General features: G+C 46.4%; 1 pseudogene; it reads left to right on the top strand.

The window, feature by feature from the left end:
* The first annotated feature begins 541 nt into the window (after positions 1–541).
* Positions 542–3,029, top strand: LOC100396558 (transcription factor E2-alpha-like; annotated as a pseudogene).
* The last annotated feature ends 3,694 nt before the right edge of the window (positions 3,030–6,723 follow it).

Raw genomic sequence — 6,723 nt, 5'->3', positions numbered from 1 at the left:
CACAACCAATATGAAGGAGGAAACTGACTTTACACAAAGTCCCTGGAGGGTTGAGATAGGGAGCTCCCCAAAGAAGAATGAAGGTACTGTTCACAGGAGACAGGTGAAAATTAACAAATATCTACTACATAAGGGGATTACTATTACTGCTGTAACAAATCACCACAAAGGTCATGACTTAAGACAACACAGACTTATTACCTCCCAGTTCCACAGGTCAGAAGTCTGCAATGGGTCTCACTGGGTTACAGTCAAGGTGTTCACAGAACTGTGTTCCTTCTGGAAGCTTCACAGCAGAGATGTTTCCTTGCCTTTCCACCAGCCAGAGGCTGCCTGGATTCCTTGCTTGTAGCTTCTTCCTTCATTTTCAAAGCCAGCAAATCTTCAAATCTCTCTCTGACCTCTTCTGCCTCCCTTGGTTATTGTAAAGGACTGTTATGATTACACTGGGCTTATCAGGAAAATCCAGGATAAACTCCTTAATGTAAGATCAGCTAATTAGCAACCTTAGTTCCATCTGAAACTTTAATTCTCCCTTTAAATGGCAGATGGCAGCCTGCACCCTTCAGCCGAGCTCTGAAGTCCCTCCGGGCCAGGTGGGCTTCAGGCCCAAACAGGGCGGGGGCTCATCCCCCCTGCTCCTCCTGCCAGGGAGCGGCCCTGTGGCCAGTGGCGGAGGCAGCAGCACGTTTGGTGGCCTGCACCAGCAGGAGCGCATGGGCTACCAGCCGCAGGGAGCAGAGGCGAACGACGCCCTCCCAGCTGCCACCTCCTCCTAGGCCCCCGAAGCTCCGTATGGTGGCGTCTCCAGTCACACGCCGCCTGAAAATGGAGCCGACAACCTCCTGGGCTCCGAGGGACCACAGCCGGCAGCTCCGGGGACACCCTCGGGAAGGTACTGGCCTCGATCTAGTCCCCAGATCACTCAAGCAATAACCTCTCATCCAGTCCCTCCACCTCCGTGGGCTCCCCAAGGGCCTGGCAGGGACGTCGCAGTGGCCCGGAGCAGGGACCCCCGGTGCCTCATCGCCCAGCTCCGACGGGGCTCTCCACGGCCCGCAGAGTGAGACAAGACCACCTGGACGACGCCATCCACGTGCTCCGCAGCCATGCCATGGGTACGGCGAGCAGTGTGCATACGCCGCTGCCCAGCCATGGGGCGCTGGCCTCGGGCCTCACTGACCCCCATGCCGCTGGGCCGGCGACACACAGGCCTGGTCAGAGGCGGACACCTAGAGGACGGCCTTGCGGGCAGCGCCAGCCTCATACACAACCACGCGGCCCTCCCCAGCCAGCCAGGCGCCCTCCCCGACCTCTCCTGCCTCTGGACTCTTACAGTGGGCTAGGGTGAGCAGGTGCCGCGGCAGCCACCGGCGAAGTCAAGCGGGAGGAGAAGGAGGACGAGGAGAACACGACACGTCCACGGCTGACCACTCGGACGAGAAGAAGAAGGAGCTGAAGACCCCCTGGGCCCGCACCAGCAGGACTGAGGAGGTGCTGTGAGGAGAAACACCTGAGGGACCAGAAGTGGAGACCAGATACGCGCGGGAGCGGGTGCGCATGCGCAGTATTAATGAGGCCTTCTGGGAGCTGGGGCGCATGTGCCAGATGCACCTCAGGTCACACAGGGCACAGACCAAGCTGCTCATCCTGTAGCAGGCGTTCAGGTCATCCTGGGGCCTGGAGCAGCAGGTGCAAGAGCGGAACCTGAACCCCAAAGCAGCCTGTTTGAAATGGCCAGAAAAGGAAAAGGTGTCGGGAGTGGTCAGAGACCCCCAGATGGTGCTTTCCGCTGCCCGCGCTGGCCTGAGTGAAGCCCACAAAACCCTACCGGGCACATGTGAAAGCCACGTCTCTGTGGGACAAGCCCCCCGCCTTCAGCCCCGTGCACTGGGCCCAGAGCGGCCACTCGAGGCCCCGGGCTTCATCCACAACCACAATTCACACACCTGTTGTCAGCATGGAGCCAACGCGGACCTAAGGAGGCTCGGAGTGATGGGGGCGATGAAGGTAACGTTGGGACCTGGAGCTCCCTGGAAACCTCGGCTCTCCCCTCTCTGGTCTCACTCCCCCTGCCCCCAAATCTCAGCCACCCTATAACCTGCCCCATGGATCCTGAAACTGCATCTTGGCCCTGTTGCCTGGGCTGACGGGAGCATTTTTTTTTTTTTTTTCAGTAAACAAAACCTGAAAGCAAGCAACAAAACATATGTTTGTCAGAAAAGAAAAAAAAAATGCCTTAATTATGAAATGTGGAGAAATCAAAACATACCACTCTAGGGAGATGCTGTGGAAACCTGGCTTACTCTTCAAAAGCCACCAGCAAATTGTGCCTATGCGTAATATTTTTTTAAGGAAAATGAACATTGGGTATTAAAAAAAAAAAAGACTCTTCGGAAGGCCATTATTTTGCCTACCACAAGGTACAAATTGAATTAATTACCTTGTGTCATCTCAGGGTAATCTAATTAACCCTGCACTGTGTGCTAGGGATGCCTGCATTTTTCAGAGTTCTTTGTCCTAATTCCTTGCTCTTGAATTCATTCACTTATTCGTTTAATAAATAGCCATTGAGTAACAACCATAGGCCAAGCACTGCTTAGGCACCCTCTATAGACTGATAAAGAAGATGTTCCCTTTTCTCACAGAGTTTACAATTTTGTGGATGAAAAGACCATAAATAAGCTAATCAATAAGTAGTATTTAAATACTTCATTATTATTTGTTTCTATGGAGGCTTTATTTTTCTCCTAATTGGTTTGAAAAATATTAGCTGTGTCTTGAAAATTCTATTGCTCTCTGTTCTTCTAACTGAACTCCGTGTACATTCCCTGTAGGTGACCAAGACACTGAAGGAGACAGCCTTCGCAGGGACATGATGGATGGGAAATGGATCTTCTGCCTGGAGTCCAGCAGGAACACATTTCCATGATACAGAATCAGGTGGCTCACCACTCTACACATAAATCCCTAAACGACAACACCTCCCCCATCCCACATTCCTCTCCCCCGACCAGAGCAAGTGTACAAGCGATTTTCCTGCCTCAGCCTCCCAAGTAGCTGGGATTACAGGCATGTGCCACCAACACACCCAGCTAATTTTTGTATTTTTAGTAGAAACGGGTTTCACCATGTTGGCTAGGATGGTCTCGATCTACTGACCTTGTGATCCGCCCACCTCGGTCATCTAAAGTGCTGGTATTACAGGCATCAGCCACCTCACCCAGCTGGTATTTAGATTTTAATCACTTCCTGCTAACTTCTTGGTAGTTGAATCAGCAGGAAGTACCAAACTGCCCGAAACAAATTAGAGGGAGAAATGGGCAGTTTGTATAAGTCAGTTAAATGAGAAAAAAGGAGATAATCACAATTGTGTAGGATGGATTTCCACTCTGTAACTATTATTCATCTTTAATTAATATACCATTACAGAAGGTGTACTGAGTTGCTAATTCAACCTTTCTACGGTTTTGTCTTGACCAGGTCTATAGCACGGTGCCCTGATTTATAGGAGGTAGGTAAAAATACAGCCATCCTTCACGCAGCTCTTACGAGGCTGTTTTTGAAGGATTTTAAAGCATGGGGCAAGTGGTAGGACCCGGGTCAAATGGTTTTTTATACAATCACTAAAAATTCTTCTAAAGCTTCTGTAGCTCAAGCCACATTTTATCCTTGTTATCGCACTGGAATCATAGGTCCCTGAAACACAGGACCTTGAAAAAATTTGTTGAATTATGTGTTGACAGTAGCACCATCCACTCCCTCCTTCTCCAGGATTCTTTCCTCCTCCCCCAACAGAAATAACATAAATATTCATCCTGGGAGATCATGTTGTGCTGTAACACATGACAGCAAACTTTAAATCTCAGCTAAACACTCCATAGTACCGAAGCAACTAGCAATCGCTAAAACAGTTAACTTTCCCCCCAAATGGGCAAAAAAATTAGAGTGGTCATCAACTCAAGATTTCATTCAGTATATTTCCTTATCATTCACAGATTTTTGGCTGAATTGCTATCAAATTCTATTTGTATGTGTCAGCCTTGTCTGCTTTCCTTCCATCTAAAACTTTGTTGTTTCACATTTTCATTCATTGTATTCCTATTGCTCTATGAATCAAAGTCTCTGCAGGACACTTAGAGAACATTCAAAAAATTGGACTGAAGCATGTTAAAAGTAGGATTATTTACAGAGGACAAATCTATGGCCAGTCAGGGAAAGAGCAAGTAGAATCAACACCCTGACCTCTCTTTCATTCTGTCTTCTGATCTCCCACCAATTATCTGTCATTGGCCAGACTCAAGCAGATGACAGAGGCCAAGACAGGCTAATGTAGTCAGCTCCCTGGGGCACAGAACAGAGTAAGTGCAGTGGTTGACAAGGTGTGGGGTGGAAGCCATTCACCAGCTTAACAATATTGACTTTCCCTCCTCAAGACTGGCCAGGCTACCACCACGGCGGAGTACCCATCAGCCAACAGAGACCAAACCAAGCCCCTGATATGGCAACATTCTGGAGGAGAACCAGGTAGACACTGTACATTAGATGCCTCCTTCATGGAGTGGGTAGAGTTCTATTCCACACTACACACGAAAATGATTTCCAAATGGATTAAACAGCGGGGAAATGCAACATAGGTAATAAAATGAACAGAATTTGTTCACAAATAACCTTAAGATAGAGAAGACCTCCTTCAGAAAAGACATGACATTCGGAAGCTTGGAAGAGAAAGACTGATGGATTTTACTATTCGAAAATTTCAAACTTCCAGCCAAGAGCAGTGTGTCAGGCCTGTAATCCAAGTACTTTAGGAGGCTGAGGTGGGATGGTTGTTTGTGGCTGGGAGTTCAAAATCAGCCTGGGCAACATAACAAGAACTCATCTTTACAAAAAAAAAAAAAAATTAAAATTAGCCTGATATAGTGGTGCACACCTGTTATCCTAGCTACTCAGAAGGCTGAGGTAGGAGGATCACTTGAGTTTAGAAGTTGGAGGCTGCAGTGAGCTATGAAAATGCCACTGTACTTTAGCCTGGGCAACAGAGACAGACCCTGTCTATATATAAAGTTAAACTTGCTTAATACTAAAGCCAGCACAAAGTTGAAAACAAACAGCAGATAGGAAGATATTTGCACAAAGTAACCATAATACAGTAATAACTGCTTGAAATGCTGCTAATTACGTGCCAGATGCCAACCTAATAGGTCCTTATTCATTTACTACTACAACAGTGTGAAGTAGGCACTATTATTATCCTTTTCACTTTTCAGGCCAGGAAACTCGGATACAGAGAGGTTGAGTCACTCAACCAAGATCACACAGCTAGTAAGTGGCACAGCCAAGATTCAAATCCAGACACCTTCGCTTCATGGACTTGTAACCCACACTTGATGCCACCTCTCATTTTTTTCATAGGGGGGAGCAAGAGGGATGGAGTTTCACTCTGTTGCCCAGGCTAAAGTGCAGTGGCACAATCTCAGCTCACTGCAACCTCCGCCTCCCGAGTTCAAGCCATCCTCCTGATTTAGCCTCCCAAGTAGCAGGTATTACAGGCATGAGCCACTACAGCCAGCTAATTTTTATATTTTTAGTAGAGACAAGGTTTCAACATGTTGGCCAGCCAGGTCTCAAACTCCTGACCTCAGGTGATCCACTCGCCTCGGCCTTCCAAAGTGCTGGGATTATAGGCGTGAGCCACGGCTCCTGCCCCCCTCTCATTTTTTTTAATGTTACTTGAAAGAGACCGTGAATTTATATTCACAATATATAAAGAAATTCCAAAATTAATAAGAAAAAAACAAAGAACCCAATACAAAACTCAGCAAAGATTCTTAGTGGGCAATTCACAGAAGAGAAAATATAAATGACCAGCATACAAAACCTCACTAGTAATTAAGAACATGAAAATTTTTTAATGAGACATCTTTTTTTAACTATTAAAAGATTAGCAAAAACTAAAAGAATGTAATCATGTATTGGCAAAGAAATAGGCAGTCTCATAGACTGGTTTGGAATACAAATTGGTAGAGCTTATGTGGTAGTAGATAATAAAATGTTAAATATCTATTAGCTGGTGACTCAGCAGAGTCCATTGCCTGGTATCTAATCTACACAAATCTGTGCATATATGTACCAAGATATCCCGGTCATCTTACTTGTAATAATAAGATTTTGGAACCACCTAAAGTCAATTAGTATTGATGGTTTTTTAAAACATAGTACAGTTTTTAAAGAGGGGATTACTTAGCAAACATTCCACACCCACACACCCACAGCTTCACTTGCTCAATACAGCCTTGAGACATGTGTTTTGTTAGACCATGGTATTTATCACAGTTTCAAATTTGGAAGCCTCTACTGGGGCACACAATCTCCATTTTCTCATGGGTCCCATTGTTTCTAATTATTTTTTATTTACAATGCCTGCCTAGCCTCTTAGTGCATTTGAGCTTGCAATGCCCAATTAAATTCTAAGTATATAACCAAAAAGGAGCTTAAAGTTCTTCAAGAGTCTTGGAGGCAGTAGAAACACTGCAATAGTTGAGAAGCCTGAGAGGCAGTATCACATGGTACTGATAGACTCTTGAGCTCACAGACACTGAAGCTGGACTGGCAGATCTCAGAAACTATACCACTTACTATTTGTGTGACTGGCACCCCTGACCTCTCCATGCCTCAGTGTCATCTGAAAGGCAGAATTAACAACACCCACTTTGTTGTGAG

Source organism: Callithrix jacchus, chromosome 7 (genome assembly GCF_049354715.1).
Source record: "Callithrix jacchus isolate 240 chromosome 7, calJac240_pri, whole genome shotgun sequence".
In the NCBI taxonomy this organism is placed as follows: Eukaryota; Metazoa; Chordata; class Mammalia; order Primates; family Cebidae; genus Callithrix; species Callithrix jacchus.
The sequence above is the reverse complement of the archived record's forward strand: the minus strand, read 5'-3'. Positions and strand labels throughout refer to the sequence as shown.